At 34.1% G+C, this 26840-nt stretch overlaps 1 protein-coding gene across 15 annotated transcripts in view; it reads left to right on the top strand.

Annotated features, from left to right (window-relative positions):
• The window catches only part of Zbtb20 (zinc finger and BTB domain containing 20), a 793136-nt gene that overhangs the window by 516082 nt on the left and 250214 nt on the right, over window positions 1–26840 (top strand). For 11 of the 15 annotated variants that reach the window (XM_047564557.1, XM_047564559.1, XM_047564560.1 and 8 more), the window contains one exon: window positions 19682–19781. The exons of the other annotated variants lie outside the window; for them this stretch is intronic. The gene's annotated coding sequence lies outside the window, so the exon portion shown is untranslated. The remainder of the gene's footprint in view (window positions 1–19681; window positions 19782–26840) is intronic. 15 annotated transcript variants of the gene reach the window in all.

Genomic DNA, 26840 nt, shown 5'->3' on the forward strand with positions numbered 1-26840 from the left:
GAAAGAAAAAAAAAGAAAAGTGAATCCCAACTGCTTCCTCCTGCCCTTTTGATTAAGAGAACGGTAAGTCAGCAGGAGAGGTGCTGCTTTTAACAAGCAGGGGTGTGCAGCAGCTGATTGGTATCTTTCTTTGAAAAAAAGTAGAAAAGATTGATGTTAAACAACACTAATCAGAGTTGATTACAGGGACTGAATGAATTCATTGATGGGAAAGAGCTATGGTTCCAGAGACAACAAAAGAGATTAGATAATAGTCAGGGGAATAGTATTTGGAATAGTTCTGCTTTTCTCTGACAACCAGGAATCAGTGCCCCCGGCTCCTTAACCATTCCTTGAAATAAGGCTTATAGGTACAAGAAATGCAGTTCTCTGCTGGGAATATTCTTCTCCTGAGCTTTGCCTGGCCAACTCTTTCTCTCTTAGTCTTCCTTGATTTCCTTGATGACCTCATTTATGATGGGGTGGTGGTGCCTCCATCTCAACCTGGGTGGGCCACAACATCATCTGTCATTCCCAAACAGCACCTTGATCTCTGCCTGGAACTACCTGCCATCCTGGATTGAACCTTTGTACTAATGCTTTTTTTTTTTTTTTTTCCTCTTATCTCTACCTGGTATCCCTTTCCATTCTCTCTAATCTTTGTCTGATCTACTTCTTCCATTCTTCAAGTTTTAGGTAAGGCATCATCTCCTTTAAACTTGTAATGGAGTCTTATTAGAAGTCAGGGTCCCACGCCTCTGTTCTCCCACAGCTATTTACACTGAACTCAGTTACAGCCGCTTATCATCCTGTTATAATTAATTAGATATTTACTTTCATTTTTTCTCCCCAGACTGAAGTAGAACATATTTGAGGATAGAGATTATGTCTTGTTTCTCTGTATCTCGAGTGTTGGGAAAAAATGCAAAACATATTGAGTGTTTAGCTAATATAAATGAATGAATGAATGAATGAATGAATGAACACTCTCAACCTACTTACTTTCTTATTTTAAAACCATTGCCTAAAGTAAATAATGAACCCAGAGGAAGAAATTCTTGCACAGAGTTGGTAACTCACTGTTTTACTCAATAGTAGTTCACTGTTTAGTAAAAAAGCAACGGGACAAAGGAAATGGAATCAAATTTAGAAGCTTTTGCACCTGCTTTTTTTGTGTGACTTCTAAGTCATTCCAGACAGCATTCTGACTATAACATTCATAAATACCTTTGCAGAAATAACTTATTGGACCAATAGTCCAATTGGACTTATTGCACTACAGTTTTTGACCAGTGAATGAATGGGTGGCTTATTTTATAGAACTTAGGATGCTGCTATATTATTATTAATTATGATGTGCTATTTATATAGAGTTCTTCTTTAGGGACTTCTAAATACTTAATATACATCATCACCCTAATTTTCTATTTTGCCTCATGTTAATAATCTTGTGCACACAGAATCTATCACCTGAGCACTTTAGAATCTTGATAAATATTATCTAATTAAGAAAGATACTAGAATTATTATTTTTAATAACCACATACATTTAAACTCCTCAATGCATTTTCTTCTTAGATAACAATGAATGGACAGCTAGGTCTTATCCATGCAACATATGGAAGGAGAACATATGGGAATCACCCTTACCTTTTCAAGAGGATTCATCCCAATTAGTTCACAGCTGCAACATTTTAATGAATTTTACTGGTAGCTCCATTGGACTTAGAAAAGAATAGCTTTTTAATAACATCATAAGAAAGCTACAAAGCTATAGAAGGAAGAACACTGAAGCATTTTGTGCTCTAAAGATGCCATAGCGTTTGCCCAAATGTTGACTACACCAGTGGCTAAAATTTGAAGGAAATTTATGAGGCTCAGGAACCATCTCATCATTGCTTTGTCACTTTCATTTCATTTTTATATGAAATTTTTCCTGAATTTGTTTTTAAATATATTTGTTTAGTTAAATAGGCAATAAAATTCCAGGGTTCCAAAAAATCAAATTTACATCAAAAAGTTTTATCTCTTTCTCCCCACCCACCTCTTTCTCACTTAATACAAGTGGTATGCATTTGTATTAACTAATTGTTTTCGGAAACTGTGGTATTTTTATGCAGAGAAACAAATATTACATTTTCCTTATCACCTTCTCACACTGAAGTTCATCCACTTTATACACTGTTCTCAGTCTTTCATTGTTCAATACATTTTCAGCGCATCTCTCAATCTCACGTTCTCCTTTATATCTTGGAGATCTTTTCATATCAGTGCATTCATCTTTTTATCAGTTGTACACTATTCCATTTTGTAAATATATCATAGTTTATTCTACCAGTCCATATTAATAAACAACTTTTTGTCACTTCAAACAATACTCTAGTGAAGAACCTTGTCCATAAATCATTCACAGATTTGCAGGTTTATCTTCAGGATAAATTTACAGAAGTAAAACTATCGGTTAAAGGGATACAAGCTTTTTAAATTTTAGAAAAGGATTTCAACAAGGATTGAATCTTGTAACAGTCTCATTAGTAACATATGAAAGTACCATTTTACTCCCAGCCCAAGTGAAATAGTATTTTTGTTAGATTTTTTGGATTTTTGTCAACTCTATCAGTAAAAGATGTCATCTTGATGTAGTTTTAAGTTCAATTTTTCTTATTCTAGGTGATGCTAAGTATCTTTTGATAGGTTTTAGCGTTTATTTTTCTATAAGATATCTGTTCATCTCTTCTGCCTTTTCTTTCTATAGGATTGGGGGTCTTTCATTATTGATTTCCTGCTATTTATATGTTAAAGTGACACTTTGTCTACATCAGCTGCAAAAATGTTTCCCATTTTGTCTTTTTTTATTATTTTGCCTATGAATTTTTTGCCATATAGCAGTTTTGATTTTTGTATAATTAGATTTACCAGCCTTTTCTATATGACTTCTACATACATATTCAGTAAGAAAAAGTCCTTTCTGATGCCAAGTTTCTAATTCACTAGTGTTTTCTTTTAGTATTTTCATAGTTTCAATTTTTTAATCCAAAAGAAATTTTAAGGTTAAAAGAGGATCTGAAGAGACAGAAGTCATAATGATCTCAAGTTTGATGAGCTATGGCTGACCTATCACTTTCAGAGTACACTAAATCTGACTCCTTTTGGCAAGTAAGATGCAACACAATAACAAGGAAAAAGAATAATCTGGGTTTAAAAATAAACTATGAACAAACATGTTCAGGCCTTTGAGGTATTTACCTTTCTTTTATGTTCTTCTTTTTCTTTCTATGTTTCTATATTTCTTGTTTTGTTTTTTTTGATTATTTGCCTATTTATTTGTTTCTGTGAGAAGGTCGCATGCTAGCAGAAAGGGCATTAAGGTAATGATTTTTTTCACTGGTTCAAATTCTACTACCCTACACAATTCAGCACTGAGTTCATTGATGGTGAGATACAAACTGGTATGAAATAGTGCATAGAAGATGCCCTGGATGTCAGAAAACCTGGACTCGTCTGCTGTGCTCCAAAACACCCCTCTGCCATTATTTTCATCTATGGAAAATTGTGAGAATAGGGTTGTTATTTCAGTAACAATAAGAAAAAAATAGGTACATTTTTAAAAGTGCTTTGAAGTCTACAGGAAATTAGTTCATGAAGTAATTACTTGATGGTACTTTTCAATGAGTTTTGGGAGAGAGTTTTGTAGAAAGTTTTTTCCCCCACAGTTTCCTTCTCTGTATTTTGCCTTCATTTCCAAAATCAGTCTTTCAACAAGTATCTATCTTAGGTGCTGGGATACAAAAGTGTACAAAGTAAACACATACAAATAATCCTTGTCTCTGAAGAGCTACCTGTTTGGAGAGAAGGGGCAGAAAATAAACAAATGCACACATGAAACCAAAAGCGTATCAGAAGTTGATAGGTGCAATAGAGAACAATAAAGAGGGAGCAGGAAAGGAAGTGCTAGGAAAGGAGTGGTTCTTTGATGACTAGAATGAGAGAATCCTGAACATTGAGCAGAGAACCTTAAAGGATATGTAAGAAGATATCAGACTTCCACATACACTGAAATGACCTTCGGGATCATAGGGATCATAGGGAGAACCAAACTGACCATTAGTGAGCTTGTTGGTTCTAGTCGAAATCAAATGACAGCTTTTGTCAAACTTTTTACAGCCGTCTCACATGTGTTTAGGCTACCTCTTTCCTATCAGCCAGCCTCACTGTCAGTGTGTAGGCAACTCTAGTATTTATTATTGAGAATGAAGGACTAAATGCTGATGTGATTAGGAGCTGGTGAAATTCTTGTTTAAATCACATGACATGATTAATTTCAATGAGTCATGATAATCTCAGCTGGAGTAGAGATCTTTATTAGATAGATATGAGGACTTACTCTCCACCACTAACGCAGCATCTTCCCTGTGGAGCCTAAAGAATCAGAGGTTGTGATGGATTATACTACTCTTCTCCTGAAATTATGGGAGGGAGTTGTTGATAATACTTTCTTCAGACATAGATTATTGACAGAATGCTATTCTTTGGTTGATACTCATGTTCTCCTGTGATCTATCAAGCCCAGATTTCTCTTATCAATTTTTTATTCTCACTACTCCCTTTCACAAACCAAGGGATTTCGCTCCCCGTCCCCCAATGCATGATAACCTTTCTGTTCATGCTGTTTATTATGTTTGAAATGACTTCTTCTTACTCTCTATACTTTGAAATCTCAAGTATTTTTCAGTAATTAGTTTAAAGCATCCTCCATCTGGAATCTCCTTTTTTTAGCCATTTTGTGAGGCCATGACTCCAATTTGTTTTACATAGCTATTTATTGTCTGTGTTTTTAGCTATCAATCATCTATCATCTATCCATCGTTCTCTAAGTTACTTGATATTTATTATATGAGTAAATGAATGAATTAATTTTCTTATCTTTAGGAAGGAGAAAAATATAATAAGGTGGGGAATAGAGGACAAAAATAGGAATAGACATAACAGTAAAATTAAGGGAGTTTTGAGTAGATCCTATAGTCTGTTTATGGCCAAATTGTAAATATGATTTAAATGCATCTTGTTTGAAGATGAGAGGCTGCCTGGTTGCTTCCCAGGCTTCAAGCATGTGCAACATAATCTGGAACAAGTTCTCCTTTTCAAAGTTATGAAGAGTATTTCTGAGCTGATGTGCCCAAACTAGCTCATAAGGGTGTAGACTATACTGACTTCTCTCACTTCTTATGTTGGCATGCTGACTTTGGATCTGGGTTTCCTACCTCATCTAAATCTAATCTAAAGATAAGAAAATGAATACATTTAATAAAGATTTTGTGCCCCTGATTAGTTGAATCTAGTATTTTCAAACATTGCTGCTTTTCCCAAGGTCTGGGCAGCAGATGGTTTATTTTAAAAATTCCATTCATTCTGAATATTTTCCATGAATAAAATGATGTCCTAGGAGAAAAAAAAATACAGCACTAATTTAAATAAAAGTTCTGGTAGTGCAAGAAAAGGCAAACCCTAAGATGCAGCAGGTTGTTGACCTGAAGAGCATGGTGGGAGCATGTAGCTCGGCCTCAGTTAGTAACATGACACACTTGTATCTGATGAGACCAAAGGGAGAAAATAGCTCTTCAGTCCCAGAGTCAGGTTTAGTTTAGTTATGAGTGGAAGGTGAAGTCAGTACTATTTAAGGTTTCATTTTATTTATAGACCTCACTAGTAAGTGTAGGGTTTCCAAGAAAGTAGAAGACATATTTCCTGGTCCAGAAGCCTTTCCATGTAATGAATGTATTATTACCAATAATAATTTCCATGTAATGCAAGTATTATTACCAATACATATAACTGCAACTTGTAGCCAGACACAGAGAGTAAATAGAGTTCTGATTAAATTACCTAATGGGGAATCCTGCATCAAAGGAATTTTCTGACTATTATATATGATGTGCAGGCTTTCAGGTGAAGTACTGCTGTTGCATAAACATTCCTTTACACCTCAAAACCAGTCAAAAGGGGAAAAAAAGGGAATTATCTCTGGAAACTGCTGGAGTAGATTCAGGAATTGCCAGAACAAGAAGCCTGAGGAGAGGGAGATAAGAGGATCTAAAAATGCTGCCAACCCACAGACTGCTCCCAGTAAAGCCCCCACAGACTCAGCCTCCACCCAAACCCCTGCCTTCCGTCAAGTGTTCATCTCTATCAGTTAGGAATCTTTTTCTGTTATTTTATAATGTAATTGCTCTGTGATTTGATAATAGAAGTTAAGCCTATACATTTTCATAATCACCTTCTCCAGAATACATCCATTATGCAAAGGAGGGAAACTCGTATAGCAATAATGATAATGTTTTATTTTAGGTATACTAAGTGCTTTCATTACATTATCTCATTTGGTCCTCACAATAAACCTCTGAGGTAGCTGCTATCCATTTTAAAGGTAAGGAAAATGGAGTCCTAAAGATATTTCATTTGAAATCCTGTGTTCTCTCTGTCTCTCGATCTCTGTCTCATCACACACACACACACGAACACATGGTAATAAAAGATAAGAATGGGAATGGTTGAGACCACAAAGTAGGGAGCCCTGTAAACCTAATCTGGAAAATGAAAAGGGAAAGAAAACTTTGGATCGCCTGATTCATATTTGCATTTTCATTTGCTTCTTACTAGATCTCTAACGTGCAATAGGTTTTTCCAATATTTTAAGCCTAGGTTTTCTCATCTATAAAATAGGCTACTAACAACAACCATAATAATAATATAGGTCTTTGGGAATTAAATGATAATAATATAAGTAAAACCCAACCCACAGAAAGAAATCAGTAAGATTTGGTCATAAAATTGTTATTCTTTTTATCTTCTTTTCAATAAAAGCAACAGCAATGATGGGAAAATTCTTAAATTTGCTGAAAAGAATCAGGTACTTGGAAGATGAATAGTAGGGCCCAGCTGTGGGGATTTATACCCTTTTTTAGAAAATAACACTCAACAAATATTAAAAGTTTTCAAAGGTGTTATAATCAAATCAGTTCCCTAAGACACAACACCAAGTATATCACCTATCTGTATTCTTCCCTTGACTTCCTTAGTCTTTGAAGGGGTTGGGGAATATAGCTCAGTTGGTAGAGTGCTTTCCTCCCATGCAAAAGGCCCTGGGTTCAATCCCCAGCAACCACACACACACACACAAATACCTTAGTTACCTTAGTCTTTGAAGATCTTCCAAGGAAGTTTGCCTTGGAAAGCCTTGGGAAGCATCTCTATTGCACTCAGAAGAGAAAATTTCTGAGTGTCCAGAAACTATTTCAGTGCAAATACTGTAATCACTGTTGAATATCGTGAGGCCACTTTGGCTTCCAACCCCACAGCTTCCATCATGAGGTGCCATGTTCTATTATGATGTAGCCAAGAGATCATGTTTTATAGGAAATGCCAGAATGTGTACAGTTTTGAGGAATGTCCCATGTAGAAAGTGCTACTTCAACAATTCCTGGCAGAAAAAAAAATATATTCACATATATGCTGGTATATATATGTATTTCCTAATTGTATTCATACAAGAGGGGTGTACCATTTATAGTGTCTTATAATCTTGTAATCTAGCACATGTAAATCTGCCATATTCTTTTTTAACAACTTCACAGTATTTTTTATAGGGATGTATCACAGTTTGTTTTAACCAATCATGGAATATTTGGTGAACACTTTTACTTATATAATCAAAAATTTTAACAGCCTTTTTAATGTGTTAGCTAGACCTTAATCTAAAGTAACCCCAAACCTTTCTGTTTATTATATGTTCACAGGAGAAAAATCACTATCTGTGTGTCTATGGATGTATACATATGCATGTGTAACATATTAGAGAAGATTGCCTTGAACCTTAATTTTATAGTATAAAAATTTTACAGTATAAAATGGCAGAATGGCCACAGGCAAAGTGGATAATGTCTCTTTGTGATCCTGGCTGAATTGTGGCCTCACATGGAAGTTGGCATACTTCTTGAGAGTTTTAATGCAGTCACTGATTACAGTGTCTGAGATTTTACTGCAATTTCCATTTGAGTTAAAACTGATTTTGTCTTCAAAATAAAAGCCTTTAAGAACACAGAAAATAATTATTTTTTCCCATGGCAGGAAATTTAAATCCTTTCATTTTATCTCCTAACATAAAAAGGGAAGGATCCACTGAAAAGTTGATGCAAAAACAAAACCTCTATTGAATGTGTGAGCTATGGAACTTTACTCTTGAAGTACCTACTAACATCCTAAGTATCCCAGACAGAGAGGGCCAGATGGAGAAAATAACTTATACCAAGGCTTATTGTAATTCTAGTAAAAAGTCAATTGGGGCCTTGTGCTGCAGATTTTTCTTTAAAAAATATTTACCCATGTACTTTAAAATCTGAGGAAGAATTTGGTTTGTGGGCATTGACATGATTGCTGTATGTAAAATATTAAGGTTATACAGTTTTTAATACAGAAAAGTCAATGCACAAATAAGCCTTATTCCAACCTTGAAAGTGTGACTACTTTTAATGACACAGTGTATCAAGGTCAAGAGAAGGTGCCCTCCACAGATGGAAGACTTTCAAAGTTAAAAAAAAAAGCTTCATTTACATTTAAAATATATTGAGTTACACATGATTTCTAAGGAATATTTGGTTATTCTCGTTATAACCATGACTCAAATCTCATATAATCATGTGTCAAGTAACTGATTTACCTCTTACATATTTCCCTAGCAGGTGTTTTCTGTGGAAAGTCTCACAAGATGAAGGAGGAAGGCATTCCTCAGCATCTTGTGATAAACCCACTAGATGTCACTACTTTCAGTGGGACTGGAAAGAAAGTGTCAGAGGACACATCTGTGCCTTAGCAAGAAATAGATGTCATGTCCACTTGACTTTTAACCTTTAATATACATGGAGAACTGCTTAGGAGACTTTCCCCATGTTCATGTCTGTGATTCCCTTTTTCTTAATTTTGAATTTGTTTTCAGACTGAGTTAGACAATATTTATACTTGAACCATATTTTGTTCAGAAAGTTTGTTGAACCTATTCTATATTATGTATCTCCCTTAATTTTTTGAATACCCTACAGTGAACTAATAAGAGGTACCTGAGTATACAGGTAACGAGACCTTGTGAAGCCTGACGGAGCTTTAGGTATGAGATGTCACTTGCTTCCCAGCAGGGTTGTGGAAGTGATTGTCTTCTTTCTATTCCTACCTCTCTTTCTGTGTTCTTTCTCACCTTTACTCTTCAATATTCTCTCTCTCTCTCTCTCTCTCTCTCTCACTTTCATGAAAATTCATTTATCTGTGACATTTAAAGACTCTATCTGAGAGGTGTCTGGAGCTGTGGCCGGCTGTGTACATCAATAGTTTCAGAGACACTGGCACTCTGTCAATATTTGGGGGCCTTGATAACTGCACTTAAATGCAGGGGCTTGCCAGCCATCATGCTCTTAGTGCCTCAGTAACAGGTCCGAATGAGTGGATATTAGCATGTCAGATCCTTTCGCAAGTGGCCACACTTGATAGACAGTATATAGGCATCTTACATTTGCCTCTACCTTTCTTATTTGCCTCATTTATATGTCATTGTTCAAACTATATACAAAAATAAGAGTCTCCAAAAATACTCTTACAAAAACTGAAGTAAATGACATCATTGTACAATCTGCATTTGGTGGGTTTTATAGTACTAGGTGATGAATTATTGGCACATTTTAAAATTATATTCTAGGTGGTTTGTGTTTGTTGCTTGTTTTGTTTTCATTCTTGTTTAGATTATGATATTTGGGTCAAAATTGTTATTTATATTTTATGGTAGAAATATATGTTTTTTAAACTACGGGGACTTTTGAGGTGAAGTATCCTTAGCTCCAGTTTCAAATTAGTGTAATACTGATTTGTATGTATGAAGAAGAAATATTAGTTGGTTAGAAAGATAAGGTTGTTCTCTGAAACAAAACTGTTTACATTTCCAGACATTTCTCAGTTGTCCTTCCTAATATGTCATTGAAATTGCACATTTATAAATTGAATCCTTAAGGTATTATTTTATCAACTTTCTCAAGAGCTGTGCCACTAGATAATAGTGTATTGGCCTTTCAAGCTCTACAGAGAGGTCAATGTTAAGGCAGCATGAGAATACATCAGTTATATGAACTTTAAACAAAGGAAAAAGGAAGTTTTTTTTCCTTGATGTGTCTTTTTCTGGTTTTGGTATCGGGGTGATCCTAGTCTAATAGAGTTTGGAAGGGTTCCCTCCTTTTCTATTTCATGGAATAATTTGAGGAGTATTGGTGTTAATTCTTTGAAGTTCTTGTAGAATTCTGTTGAGAATCCATCTGGTTCTGGGCTTTTCTGGTTTGGTAGGCTTTTGTTGGTGTCTTCTATTTCATTGCTTGAAATTGATCTGTTTAAATTGTGTTTGTCTTCCTGATTCACTTTGGGTAGTCATTTGTCTCTAGAAATTGGTCAGTGTCTTCACATTTTCTATTTTATTTGAGTACATATTTTCAAAATAGTTTGTGATTATCTTCTGTATTTCAGTAGTGTCCATTGTGATATTTCTTTTTTATCACAAATTTTAGTAATTCAACTTTTCTCTCTCTTTCTCTTCATTACTGTGGTTAAGGGTTTATTGACTTTGAGATGCAAGTTTTATCTCAGAAAACAGGACATGTTCATACCAAATAACATAGGTTTCTAGATATCTATGAGAATATCCTGGAACTCTTAATGCCCATTGACTGGAATCATGAAATGACCTCTTTCTTGGACACTTTGGACCAACAATAACTCCCAAGATCTGCTTTTTAAAACAAGACTGCAGCTAAATTTTTGACGCACATATCTTACAATAGGGACCATTGCCTTTGTTCTTTGTGAAGAAATGAGCTTTGGAAACAGCTATACACTTCCCTGAAAAAGTAGGTTTTCCCCCAGTAAGTATAAAATCTATACTTTACAGTTTCTGATGATGTAATGATAACCTGGAAGCCATCTGCTTAACCAGTCATGGAACCAGTGACCAGAAAAATGATTGTTAAGTACATGAATCTCTTGGAATTATAAACTGGGAATAAAATAGATTAAGAGGATAAGAATCAATAAACCTGATAGAAAATGTATACTATAGATTTTTATAGAAACTTTGTATAAAATACACTACACTGGACAAATATAAAGGAAAGGTTGGGCAAAAGAGTAGATTGGAATAAATAATATCTTTAGTGGAAGGTGGCTCTATAAATTAATAAAGAAGCTGCTTATTAAAAACATTGTTCAGTTCATGTTCAATGCAATTTAAAAGTAAGTTAGTATAGAAATCAAAACTCATGTCTAAATGGTGCAGTATGGCTGATTACCTGGGAAGGGTTGCTATTGGGCTCAAGTTCAGCTCACTAGTTTGTGGTTCACATTTACCTGATTTTCTCTTCTCTGTCAAAACGAACTTCACTATTTGAGAAAGTGCACCCAAATACAGCAATATTAACACCTCTCTTGCAAGTTGAAGACATGAAAATCTCACTCCTAGTCTATGAAGTATCCTACGATAGCCCTGGTGAATGTGACTTGCCAGTCCTTTGACAATACTAGGGCACAATGCCCTACTAATACATTTCTTTTCTCTTGGCCCAACGAGAGCTCTACTGCACTGAGTCAAAGCTAGAGTTGCGATCTATCTCCATACCACTAGCAGAGTTTTAATTTAATTTTGCCTCAACTAGCAAGGGTATAAAAAAAATTTCTACTTACTTATTTTATGCAAAGCACTTCAGAATTCTCAAGAAATGACTAGCAGGGGATCAGAATCAATATGGAGAAATACAGAAGTGGTAGTCACTGGAGTCAATTTTAGATTCTGACATTTGCTACCTTGATGATCTAGATACATGTTTTCCAACATTGGCAAACCCAATGTATTCTAAATTATTGGTGTGGCATTTCAAAATTATAAAATAAAATTAATCTTAATTTAAAATTATATTTTAAATAACAGGGAAGAGTAATACCAAAATCACATTACCAACAGGATACCAAAATGCCTAAATGGCTGTAAATCAGTATTTTAAGTGTTGAAGGTAGGGAATGTATGTGTCCAGAGTACTGTGCTTTTATGTACAAATAGCAACAGTGAGAGATAGGTATAACCAACCACTTCAGAGGGAGGACAGTCACTTGAAATGAAAACTCAGTAAAGAGAGAGAGAGGAAGAGAATGTTTTTAAATAAAAGTTATTGTTAGTTTTCTTTGGCGGGAAGAAAATCTCAAAAGTGGCAACTCATCTACTTTGTTATCATTTATATATAAAATTTCATAAAGCTATATTGCTTTACATGTGCTAATAACTGCTAAACTAATGCCATACATGCTTACCTACTTTGCTTCTTTTATGTGCGATTGTCTTTTTCCACAAATTTAAGACTCTCCAAGAGTAGATATGTAATTTTGTTTCCTTTGATTGTCTTGTACTTTCTATTGTCCATGATGGTTTGTTCGATGTCATTGATGAATCGAAAATAAAGAATGACTAGCTCTATGGGCAAGATAGCGTCTAGAAGAAGGGCACAAAAAGTTAATCAAGAGTGTGTTATGTAAAACTGAAATTTAACAACAGCTACAATGTAGAACATATAAGAAACATACAGAATGTAGACATTTCTTCTATATCTGAGCTTAGATTAGACACCATTATGCTGTTCTGAATGCTGAATTCAACTAAGATTGGATATGAGCATCTTGGAGAGAAAGAAGTATTAAGCCCCTCCCAAAAAAATTTAAATTTAACATTCTGAGAAAACATTTCCTTAAAGAAGAGTCAAAGACATTGAGGGTTTTTGTTGTTGTTGTTGTTGTTTTTAATCTTAGAAAAAAGAGGCTTAAGGTAGTGAGCCAATACTAACTTTCAAGCAAATTATGGAAATAAAGAACAGGACTTTCTTCTTCACAGAGACTCCATAGTAATAAAATGTGCTCATACTACAACAGAAAAACTTTAAATTTGATAGTGAGGTGGGTTCTTGGTCTTCTAAACACCAAGAGGAGAGTTGTGGGATTGTCTTCTATGAAGTTCTTCAGTTTAAAGAAGATAGACACATCTTTCTGGAATGGTCTAAAAGGTGGCAGGGAGAAGGGAAAAATGACTTTTCTCTAGGTAGGTTACATTTTTCAATAGCTTTTCTTCACCCCTTCCTTGTCTTCTTTAAAGCCACTTTATTCAAAAGCAAAAAATTACCCAAAGTCACCAGGACTTTTAAATGTACCTGACCAGAGTGAGGGCAATAGAAATGCCACCAATGTTTTAGTGGAGAATAACACCATTAACATAATTTCCTACAATAATTGATTTCTACAAATATGAAATTGTAGTTGTAGTTGCCAAAAAAATTGTGAAGAAAGGATTAGAGCATCTTGTTCAGTGTTTTCTTTCTTAAAAAAATAGACTTTTAGTGGAAAATTCACCACATTTCATTCAATTTTTTTGTTGTTGTTGTCAATATTCAAAGTCAAACCCATTACCATTATACTCAAACTATTCCCTTCCTGTGGCATTAAGTCAAGTATTTTTTATTCATCTCCAAAAATATGAAGCCAATTGTGTTAGTGGTATTTGCTATAAAATAAGGAGAAAGGGCCAAAGGTTGTAATTAGGGAAAAAAGCCTAAATTCAAATATTTATTTATACTAAACTATTTCTCTCTGCCAAGTACTTTTCCAGGAACTGAAGGTACACAGGTACATACATTTCTGTTGCTGGAGTGCTCACAGACTAGGGGGAAAAACTGACAGGGAAATGGACAATTACCATATAAAGAGACAGATTAGAGTAGAGATCTGTGTAAGATGCTGTATCAGTTTGCCTGGAACATTTCTGGCTTAAGCCTATAGTTCTGATAAAATTATCATAAGGCTCTCGCACCTTCTGAGTTACATAGAAATGGGACTGATGCAAAGCTATCATTAAAGAGAAACAAAACAGAAAACTGAACAAGGTCCCTGTTTGAACTATAAATTATATGGTCACCCTATCAGTAGCCATATCAATTAAAAGTCTGCCTGAGGTTGTCAGGGAAGATTTTCTATAGAATGGGACAAAAATCAGAAAGAGTAAGAATGTTTTGCCACATGTATTCCTTTCATTCAAATGGAAGTGAGACAAAGGGGAGACTGACTAGCTTTCCTTTCTCTTGGCCTTATCAGAGAGGTAGAATCAGAATTTGACAGATTGGGTAAGGGGAGTGAGAGAGGACAGGACATTTACACCCAGTTGTTGATATGCGGTATGAACAAAGGTTGTCATTAAATGATCAGTTAAGCTATTAATTCCCTGAGGTGTTCAGAACTGAAAAGTGAGGTGAGAAAGAACTAAAAGCAACAGGGGGCAGGGAGACAGATTAAAGTTCAATATAAGGAAAAGGTGTTCTTATGAATAGAAGTGTCTGACGGTGGGATGGAGCCACCTGTGATGCAGAATCCCATGCCCCTGGTAATGTTGAGCAAATTATGAATGGAGCAGACTTGGGCACCAGATCATGACTCAGACCACTGGTTGCATAATGTCCTTTGCCATGTTATTACCCTGTGAGTTTCTGATTCTACACCCATCGTATTTTTAAGTAGTTTTAAATATTCTGTATTTGAAATAGAGACTCCAAAAGTTAAAAATGAAGAAATACCATTAGGATGTTGGGGGAAACCTGTTTGCTTGAGCGAAAATCTCTTGTGATACATTCTGAACACACATTAAAAAGCATACTAGGGAACATAATGCAGCTCTCACTGAGCTCATAATTTGCTACCTATACAAGAAAAACAGCCTCTAGACACATAATATTCAGGAGACTTGCCTCACTCAGAGGTTTCTACCACTTGGGCACATGTTCATTTTAAGACCGGATAGCTGCAAAGTCTTGCTTACCAGTTTGATTTGCATAGATCTGAGTTACATACAAATGGGACTGATGCAAAGCTATCATTAAAGAGAAACAAAGCAGAAAACTGAACAAAGGATATATTCTGTGCAAACTTTGAAGTTTAGACTGTTTCAGGGATCCTTGTCATGGTAAGAAAGATGTCCGCCCCTCCCCCCACAACCACCACCTGAAAAGAATAGCAGACAAGTGACAGAAGGAGGCTCCTGGAGGTAACATGGGAATTAAAAGAATGGTAAACTAAAGCTGTACACATGAAGAGGGAGAAAGGAGTTGGTGTTATCACAAGGCGGTGCCCCCTCCACAGAGATTTGTGATCAGGTTAGTCACCTTACCCCTTCCCTAGTTCATTAGAGGAGGAATGGATCAGGTCTGGGGAAAGGAACGGCATCTTGAAGCTCAGCTTTTCCAGAGACCTAAGAAGAATGGCAATACAGATAGAGCCGGAGTCTTCTTACTGGCCTTTTTATATCCAATTCTTGAATTTCTACATTTACAAATTAAAATGTTTTCCATTTAAACCCAAGAGAAATGTCTTCTGAAGCCAGTGAAAATCACTCTAGTTCTTTAGTGGTTAAGAGCATGTGGGCTTTAGAGTGAGGGAAAACTAGTTTTGAATCTATGCAACTTGCATATTTATAGTTAAGTATTTAAATCCCTAAGTTTTAGTTCCCACATTTGAAAAAAAAATGAGAATGCATATACCATAAAGCTGTTGTGAAAAGATTAAATTACACATGCAGATTGTGCAGCACATGTGGTATCTGGCAAATGATTATTAACAATAAAAATTTTATTCAACAAGGACTATTATTTTTGCTCTGAAGTTCTCTAGCCACCCCCTTCAAAACTCTGCCTCATCTTACATTGCTGCTCTCTATCTGTTCCTTAACATTCCACCCTCAGTTCCAGTGTGACCTGCTTCCCCAGATATTATACTGTGTCCCTGCTTCAAAAACTCTTGGCTTCTGTGTTTTTTGTTATAACTAGAATTATTTAAAAATTCAATACCAACAATATACAAAAATTTAAAATCCAAAAAGGGATGCATAACATTTAAAGAGTACCATTCTCATTCTTAAGTTCTTTATCCAAAGGTATTCTTTATATTTATGATACTAACCCTGAGATTATGCATGTCAGTTGAACAGGGAACAGGTACTGTATTATTATGTTCTAGCCTCCTGATAGGAGGTTAAAATGACTTGGAAAAAGTCACTAGATGGCCTAACACGAAGGATTTTGAATTCTCAATGAGAAGTCCTTGAATTCTTGATCCCAAACCTGCCAGGGTCTCCTCTCCATTTACTTTGCAAAGTCAGCCTAAAGAGGATGATCCTAAGTGTTAATTTTATATTATATTACTTTTTTTTTACACACTTAAGATGTTTTCTTATTTTGTATTGACCCCTTGATATTACTCCTATAACATAGGGAAAAATTTGTAATTCCCTGTTCAACAGCCAAAGCGGTCCTGTCACCAAAACTATCATATGTTAGATCACATGTCAGTGTCTGCAACTTAGCCAGGCCTTAGCTTCTCAGGATCTACTTGTTGCAAGTGAGTTTATGTGCCTTGAAGCATATGGCCTTGATATATGATACCAGAGCAAAAGAGCAAGGTATTTCAAGCTGGCCACAATTTTATTGACTCTCACAGGCTTGCTTTGTAGTTGTTCCAATAAACTAGATGAGAAATTTCTGATGCTCCAAGCCATCCAGTCCTCAGGACTCCATTTCATGATTCAGAGTCCAACAAAACAACTCAAGAGTGCTGTTGTGTGACACTGTGACCACAGGGATAAATAATTGCTTAGTAATTCTCTTTGAGGCAGAAAATGCTAAGCATGGAGGAACCATTTCCCCTTAATGGGAGCCAGAAATCCTATGAGTGCTTGAAATGGCATTCACAAGTCTGAATGGTAAACAGATAAAAACAGGAGCGCACCAGTTGCACAAATGACTTGCTTGTCACAAACTTGTCATTGCAGTAATCTAACATTTCTTTCACAGAGCCCGACGGAAAGTATGGAACAAACAGGCCCTGCTGACGTTTTGGCTCTGTTAAGCCTTCCTCCAAGCTAAAGCATCTGCAGCATCTTCCTGTTCTAGACCCTTTATCTGCTGAAGTTAGCTGATACTGTACATGTCAAAGAAATGTTTGACTATTGCATTAACAAGTTGATGACAAGCAAGTTATTCCTGCAATTGAAATACTGCTGCTTTTAGCAGGCTGCCATTTTGACCTTCATTTTATTATAAAGAAGAACCTTAACAGAGCAAAGCACTGGGAAGATACCAGCATTGTTGCCCAGGCTTGTGCAGGTCAACAAAGACCACCTGACTGGGTCATGGGTGTGGTGGGATAGTGGGCATACTAGGCAATTCCATCAGAGTTGCGGATGGGATTTCCTAGTGAAATATAAATGTTGTGAACACTTTGGACTGTCCCAAGGATTGCTCTTATAGGGGTAAAATCAACTGCACAGAAGTTCATTTTCTCCTGCTGCCTCTCTACTCCCCACCCCCACATATGTGCACACACACACACACACACCTGTGCATGCTTTATAGAATGTTAATAACTGGGAAACTTAAATGAAAACTTTATATTCCCACTGTACACATCGTTTTTGCCATTTCTTGGTGTTCCTCTTTATTATTGGTCTCCCTTACCTTCCTTCTCATTCAGCATAGTATCTAGAACATCTGAAGCTAATCAGAGTCATGCCCTTTTCTCCAAAAAGCACTGAGTTAGCGCCCTCACAGAAACCTCAGGTAGCCCTCCCTAAGACCTCACCAGTTCATCCCAACCTCAGCTGCCAGCAGGGAGTGCTCACACACTGTGCAACTGCTGACTTGTCTGAGGAGTCCTCCTCCCCTGGGAACCCACCCTCAGTGGGTCCCAACCTTATCAGCCTACAGAGCCTGGCTGGAGCCTGAAATAGGAGCTTGCCTGTGGCCCACCCGGCTAAGCATTCTGCTTTTGTTGGTGCCATAGGATATCAGCACTTGGAACAATGGAGCATTTGCCCTAAGACTGTGGCCTTTTCATAATACTGAGCTTCTCTTATTCACCAGGGTGTCAGGTGCCTTGTATTCTCTTTAGACCCTTCAGGTCTGTTCAGGGTGCCCTGATGGTGTCTGGTCAGGTTTAAATATTAACAGGAAAAACTTTCATTCTCTGACTTAGGTTGTGACTGGGGCCACAGGTGCTTTCATTTTTTAAAAGTCTTGTGTAAAAATGATTATCATTGTTCAGCCATGAGAACCAAACTTCTTGCCAAAGTGGTGGTAGGCCTTAATTTTTTTCTTTTAGACTTGGCAAGTTGACTACAGTACTGTCTCCCAGATGAATGCTTTACTCCCATCCCAAATATCTCATGCTGTAATCTATACCTCCGTTTTATGGAACAGCTACCTCAGAGGACAGGTGGAAAGGGTGTGAGAAGAGGGCCCAATTCTTTATACAGTTAAGGACATTGTCTCTGGAAAAGGAAGTGAGGATAGTTTGAGGCAGTAATTCAAGGTTTCTCAAAAGAAAATATGTGAATGAGCAATTTGAATTTTAAGTGGAGTTTTACTGACTTTTTCTTTCTTTTTAAAGTTCCTAATAGGATTTCCATAATGATTTTGTGTTTTCTTTCTTAATAAAAATTAAATGGCAAAGAAATGATATGCTATTTTTTTATTCAGAAAAAATAAAAGCCTTTTTTATGGGAACTTTCTTTTTAAATACACATTAGGGAATAGATAATGGGGGGCAAAGAAAAAAAGAAATGTCTTCTCTTCCTATTCAAAGAGACAGCTGATTAGTGTGTATGCTTGTGCTTTTAATATTTATTTACTTATTTGATTATATATTTAAAGAAAGTAAGAAAAGGAAAATTCCTTATACTAAAGTAATTTCATTGGATTCATAGAGTTTTAGGGCATGAAAGAGTTTTGAGCAGGCTGACTTTATATCACATTCTGGCTTGAGAAGTGTGGGTACTGAGATCCAAAGATGTTTAATAAAATGAACCAAGGTACACAGGAAGATTGTGGCAAAGCAAGGCCTAAAACCAAGGTCTGACTTTCTATTCAGGCAATACCCCCTCAAAGATTACATTGCATTTTTTAAAGCTTTCTTTTAAACAAAGACAGTCTCATTTCAGTAATTTGCATTGATGTGCTTAAGTCTAATAGGGCCTTTGCCGTTACAGTAACTGGGACTTGATATTGGCTAAACTAAGAAATGTACATTTGAACAGATTGAAGACTTATTTTCTTAGTTGTATTTTATCTGAGTAGTGTAAGGAATCTTTATTATTTCAATTAATTTTTTTTTATTTTAAAAGACTTCAAAGAAACACTTATTCTATTATCATCTTGTACATGAAAACATTTTTAAATAGGTCTGTTCTTTTAACAAGTATTCATTTAAGTAGGTCATATTCTAACATTCTTGGAGATAAAAAAAAATTATCAGATTAACAGAAATCTGTATTTATCCCCCCCTCTTAGCTATGTTTCAGTTGGTCTTTGTAATTGTTAGTTTCAACAAAACACTGATTAAGTCAAAACATTAATGTTTTTGTTTGTTTAGGTTCTTTTTGTTTAACACAAGAGGAAAATAAAGTATGCATTTACCTTTTCGCAGCTATGATAATTATATACTCTATTTTTAATTTATGCAAAACTTATTTTTGAGGGTTTTCTTTTTGTTTCATTTCTCTGTTTTTGCATTTTCCAAACATCTGTACCGTGGCTGGTGGCGAGAGTAGCAGTGGCTGGCACTTTTCCTCTGCATTGTGAGAGAAAGAGAATTGGCTGGAATAAAACCTTGCTTTCCATATGTTCAACTTGAAATGCAGCATTGAAAAGGTATTGTCTCTTTTTCTTCTCTGAAGCCAGAGGTGAAATACATGAGCAAATAGAAATATTGATGCCAATTCACCTGTTGATTCATATCAGAAAAGACCTTGGCAATACATCCCCCACATTTTATACACATAAAAATATAAAGAATAATATGAAATATAAGGATCCAGAATCAAGATTCAAAAAAAATCTTAATTATTTGGAATATTCATTTCTGAATCTGTTTCTATCCTTTATTATTCCATTCTAAATAACTCACAGTGCCACAGACAAACTTAATTTGCAGACTGATGAGTTTAAGATAATGCCTATGTGACGATACCAAACCCATGATATAGAACATTTACAATACTTAGAAGAGTCCTTTGTGCTCTCTTGTAGTTGATATTCTCCAAAACATTAACAAAAAGTTAAAAACAAGCGAAACTATTCTGACTTCTATTATCATGAGTTAGTTTTATATGTTACATGTTATACCACTGAAATTTATTGATTGATTCTGTCATTGTTAGACACTATGTTCAATGTTTTTCAGTGACAAACAGGTTAATATTTTACACATGTATATACAGCAAGGTGGGATTATTAAACATTAAGAAATATGCATTTTGAACTTTACTATGTATTAAAACAATTCTCTTCAAAGTGATAGTACCAATTTAAATTCTCATTAGCAATCTGAGAGATTCCCCACATGCTTCACAACATCTGAAATGGTCAGACTTCTAAAAATGTTGTCCCTTTAATATGGACTAGTGTCATTTTTTTTCCCATTTAGAAGTCATTGGAATTTCCTCTTGCGTGTTGCCTATTTGTGTCCCCTGCCCATTTTTCTATTGAGTTGTTAATTTTTCTATTGCTATTTTGAAGACTTTTGCTTAATTTTGTTTTTGTTTTGGTGTCAGTTTTTGTTGCAGTATTCCATATTCTTTTTCCTTTGGGCCTTAGAGATGACAAATATCTTTCCCCAATTTGTAGTTTGTCTTTCAACTGTATCTTTAATAGTATTAATGTTTTAAAAACTTCTAATTTTAATGGTTATTGATATTTTCCTTTATGGTTTGTGCTTTTATCACATTTAAGAAATCCTTCCATATGCCAGGGTCATAAAGCAGACTTCCTATATTTTCTTCTAACAGTTTTTAAGTTTTGCAATTTAGATTTAGATTTCTAATGTTCCTGGAATTTACTTTTATTTATAATATTTTACATTTATCCTATCTTATTCCTTTTCCATGTGGATAATTCAATTATTCCAGCACTACTTATCAAATCAGTCATCCTTTACTGGTTAATTTGCAATATGATCCTTGTTCTTAATTTGCTTTCAGGATCTTTATTTCATCCATTGTACTGTTTTTCTATCCTTGTATTAATACCACAGTGACTTGATTACCATTATTTTATAATATTCTTGCATTCTAGCATTTGGTAAGGGAAATCTCTCTACCTTGTTAATTTTTAAAATTCTCTTAGCCCCTCTTGGTATTTTGCAATTCTATATGAATTTAGGATCAGTCAAGTTCATCAAAATCCCTGCCGAATTTTATTTGTAATTACATTAATTTTAGAGAATAATTTGAGGGAAAATTTTTGAAATGCGTCTTGCTGTCTATTGACTATATCCCTGTACTTATTCAGATCTTCTTTCTGCATGTTTTTTAATAATGTTTTGTAATTTTTGCCATATGATGTCGAACCTATTTTGTTAAGCATTGTCCTTTATAACTTAGATGGCCGTGCTATTATGTACAGAATCAGTTTTCCATTTCACTGATTATTAGTTATTATTGGTGTATATTCAGCAATCTCATTTCTTTTAATAGCTAAACTGATAATTCTTGTAAGTTTTCTGCATGAACATGTATATCATCAGTGACAACTTTTCCCTTAAATGCCAGTTCATAAATGTTCAGTTTCTTTTTCCTGTCATATTACATTACTAAACCTCTATATAGTGTTAAATAGAAGTAGTAAAATTAGAAATATCTCTTCTGTTTCTTACTTTGATGGAAATATTTTAGAAATTATAATATTTAGTTGGAATTTTGATAAATCAAAATTACTGTGGTGAAGGAAGTACCCATAATCCATTTATAATTTGCTAGAAATAATAATTAAATTAAATAATAATTAAATTTTATCAAATACATTTCTACATCAATAATCTAATATTTCCCACTACTATGCTATTTTGTACATTAATATATTCCCTATATCAAAACATTAATATTAAAATTCTTTATATTCTTACATTCTTATAATAAATTTTCATTGAAAAAATATTAATTTATTAATATTTTACAGTGTATTTGCATTGAAGATTATGCCTTAATGCTTAATTTTTAAAAATTATTATTGAAGAATTTCAGTGTTGTGGTGATACTAGCTTCATAAAATAAGTTTAGTAACATTTCAGTTTTTTATATATGCTACAGAGATTACCTAGTGATGAGGGGCTTCATAATTACAGATTAAAACAGTAAAAATATTATCCCTAATATTATTTATCTAAACCTTTTCCCTTCTTTAAGTAGTTGATAGACATTTTTATGTTACATTTACTTTCTTCAGAAACTGTTTTTTTTTTATTTTGCTTATTTACACTATTTTGCTTATTTACACCATATTCTTCTTTGTATTCTATGACATTACTTTCTGCTTTTATCAGCATCATTTTCTTCTTTCTATTTTTATACAAAAGTTTTAGATTATTTTTCTTTTTCTAGATTCTTGAGTTGAATTATTACTCATTTATTTCAATAACTGTTATTAGCTTTTAAAATGAATTTCAGAAATATTTTAAAATGAATTGGCTGTATACCATATTTTGATATGTAGTTTTGTTAGATTTTAAATACTTTTCAATGACTACTATGATTTAATGTTTGAGTTACTTGGAAGTGTATTTTTTGCTTTCTAAACATATTTGCTCAATTTTTATTATTGATTCTAAATTTAAATGGATTGTAATGAAGCTGGGCAGTGTGACTCACACTTAAAATTCCAGCTATTTGGGAAGCCCAGGCAAAGGATACCATATCAAGTTCAGGGTCTGCCTGGACACTTTAGTGAGACCCTGTTTCAAAATAAAGATAAGATGACTGGGGACATAGCTCAATGGCAAAGCACACTTGGTTTCAATCCATAGTACTAAAAGGTGGGAAAAAAATATATAGCCTTGCAATAAGAAAACTGTTTTATGTGCTTTTAATTGGAAAAAAATTCTTTTGAAATTTATGATTTTATCTAGAACCTACATTTTACTGTTGGTCTTGAAATGTTTAGGTGGCTTAGTTGTTTCTGTAATGCTCATTATAAAATGTTTACATGTACTTTAATTACATGTTTTTAATAAAAATTATATCTACTTTTTAATATTTGATACTCCTCTTAATATAAATAAAGTGCCTACAATGCTTTATCTGCCTCTGAAATATCAATCTTGCCCATGTAATTGTTGGAGATTTAGTTTTATCTATTTGTTTTTAATCATATAGAAAAGTGGTTTTCATTGATTTCTGCAATAAATGTTTGATTATATAGTTATATATCTTAGGTATTACTGTCCCATCCTGTTATTCTTGGATCCTACAACTTCCTTTCTGGGTTTACTTATTTTTATTGTGAAATTACCTTTTTTTAGTGAGGGCCCTGGGTAATACTATATTTTTGTATGTCTAAAATTGCTTTTATTTTGTCTTTTATCTTTAATAACAATTTATATGAATATTTTTGTTCAGAATTTTGAAGATATTATTCATTCAATTTTATCTGTGACCCTTACTCTATCAACTCTTACCTTAGAGAAATCTGCTATCAATCTATTCTTGTCTATTTATAATTAATCTCCTTTTACCTCCTGGTAGCTCTTAAGAGTTTGTCTTGTCGTTTCTCTTAGATGTAACTAGTTGTGAATTCATTTGGTATTACCAGACATGTATTCAGGATATTTTTGTGAATAACAGGACTCCAATTCTAGAAAATTCTAATTCTAATTCTTTTCCCTGATTCTTTGTCTTTACCTTTATCATCTTCTTTTGGAATTCTCATAATATATATGTGGATGTTTCCTAGTCAGTTTACCATATCTCAACTGCTATTTCATTTTCTAAAAATCTAGTTTACTTTCTATGATTTTTTTCTGAGCAGATTCCTTTAAACTACTTTCCAATTCAATTCTCTTCCTAAAACTGCCCTATTTTAAGTTACCACATCATTGGACCTTTATTGTTAATGAACATCCTTTGAAATTTTAAATTTCTAATTGATTTTTGTCTTATTTGCCTATTCTTATTTTATTACAATTTTTATTTAATAATCACTTTTTATAAGTATGATTATCTTAGCATCTCAAATACACTCACGTTAAGGTCATTATCAAACGATTTCTTAAACTAAACTCATCTCATTGATTTTGTTGCTTTTCTTAGCATTAGATTTCTTGCTATATTTTAGGATTTTTTCTTAAAAATTGGTGTGGTGGTGTGGTGGCACACACCTGTAATTTCACCAGTTTGGGAGGCTGAGGCAGGAGGATCGAAACTTCGAAGACAGTCTCAACAACTTGGTGAGACCCTAAGCAACTCAGTAAAACCCTGTCTCTAAATAAAATACAAAAAAGGGCTGGGGATGTGGCTACGTAGTAGTGTCCCTGGATTCAATCCCCGGTACAAAAACAAAAACAAAAACAAAAAAAGAATTTTGTCTTACGGTTAATGTTGATTATAAAACATTTTTGTTTTGTCTCTTATTTTCCTTTTTTTCTTTTCTTTGTTCACATATCCCTTACTAGTGGTTTTATAGTTGATTCTATCTGGATCCCTGAGTTCCTTGGCCCAATCCAAATCTTAACAGCAGCAACTCTCAGTTTCACCTCTATAAGAACATTTGATCCTAAAGTGTATTTCTAATCTTCCACCTCTCAGTTCCTACAGTAGACAGGAGTGGGCCAAAAATTTTTGCAGCCACTTGGGGTAAGTAGTAAGGGGAAGGGGGTTGAGCCTACCATTTCTTATGCACCCTTTTTCTCTTTTTGACTCCATTATGCTAAAGAACTAGCTCCCAACCACCTGTATACTTCTAGATTCAGATTTCAGCATTCCCATGATGTTAGCTTTGTATAAACAATCGTCTTTTAAAATCTGACTGCCTATTTGGTTTTCTCATTTTATTTTAAAATGTTTAGTTATCTATGTAATTTGGGCAACACTGCTTTGAATTTTACCTCTCTTTTATGAGATATAATCTTAAATATAAGATTTATATATATTATATATAAGATTGCATATATGATTATATATAATATATATTAATTAATAATTCATTTTATTCATTAATAATTCATTTTATGGAGTAGAAAATAAAAAATCCTAAATAAATTCCCACTGAGGAAAAAGGTTATAACTAGTAAATGGCAGGAATAACATTTCAATTCTATTTTCCCTACTACCAAAATTAGTGTCCTTTAACTGCCAGCCTATGATGAACTTCTGTGTGTGTGTGTGTGTTTGTGTGTGTGTGACTTATATTGAATTTAGTCAGTAAATTAAATGAACCGATTACTAACTTAATTACTATTTTGTAAAAAACTATATCTGGTTCTACCTCAAAATTTTTATTTTACATTTTTCTGTGCCTCTATGCTTCATTGGTCTTTTCTCTCTTTCCCTCTTCCTTCTCTCCTTCTCTCTTTATCTTTCTCATTTAGTGTATGACCATTTTTTTTTATTGTTTGCTATCAGTCTAGCAATTTGAAAGTTTCAAAGCATAATTTGTTCTTCTAGAAATGATTACTATTATTTTTCTTAAAAATACTTAAGCCTATGTTTTCATTTTTTCAGCACTAAATAAATTATATACTTATGAAATGAGAAATTTAAAATGCTGTTTCTTCATTCAACTTCTCCTATCACACAACATCCCATTTTTTTTCTAATACATTATGTCAGATTTAGAATATTATTAAATATCATTTATTCAGCAGTAGAGAGGATCATCACAAAATGCTAGGTCACTTATTGGAGGTAATAGAGAGCTTCTAATAAAAAGTAGGTGCTTAATAAATGTTTTTGGAACTTCAACTGAAGGGACATGTTTCATGTGTACACAGGTACACACAGAATGAGAACATAGCTGCAATCTCTTTAGAGTCTTCCTTTGTTACTGGACAACTCACCATTTAATTTAAAACTTCAATTTTGTAAACCGTTGAACCACCATAAAATTTAATAAAAACTCTTTCTATCAATTCTTTCATCAGGCAAACACATACCTCATGATCCTGTCCTCTATTATCAATGACCTTCCATTCAGTTTAGTTCCATGCATACCTATTTCTACATTTGCTCTTTCTGCACCATGCCCCACACCCACAGATAATAAATACATTTGGTGAGTCCCATTCTCAAATTAGTGCCTACTGTTAAGTTTTCATTTGGCAAATGCTATGAGATTTTTGAATATGAAGTAGTGATTAAATAGCAATAATTGTATCATTAAATGGCTATTAGCCCAAGTTCTTCCAGAATAGCTCATGTTGCTTACTATTTAAATAGAGTCATTTGAAGTAATTCTTGTTTTATTTTTAAGGGTGGTTCTTAAATTCTCAGCTATGGTCCAAGGAAATTCTGCCTATGAATTTTTTTGGAAAATGGAGTTTTCATTGATATCAAGAAACTTAGTGATGATCTGCAACATGCTAGAATAAAAATATTGTACTTCTATTATAGCAATATAGATTAAATACAACAGTATAGACTGTGGGAAAGCAAAGTATAAACTGGATCATTTGCTGATGTGCAGATTTTATGGAAATTTTAATGACATATTTGATTGATTTACAAGAGGTACATATTATTTGTATTATAAGAACACTCAAGCCTCTGTGTGGTATGATTTTAATGATCTTTTATACATAACAACAGATTGAAATTAAACTGTCTTTCTAGCTGTTTCTATTCTTTAAACTATAAAAATGATTTTTGTTATTCTCTACTTAAAAGCCATTGAACTGAGAATCAGGAAACTTGGTTTCTAGTCCTAGTTCTGTCATTTAACCAG

The sequence above is a fragment of the Sciurus carolinensis genome, chromosome 9 (assembly GCF_902686445.1).
Source record: "Sciurus carolinensis chromosome 9, mSciCar1.2, whole genome shotgun sequence".
NCBI classification, from domain to species: domain Eukaryota; kingdom Metazoa; phylum Chordata; class Mammalia; order Rodentia; family Sciuridae; genus Sciurus; species Sciurus carolinensis.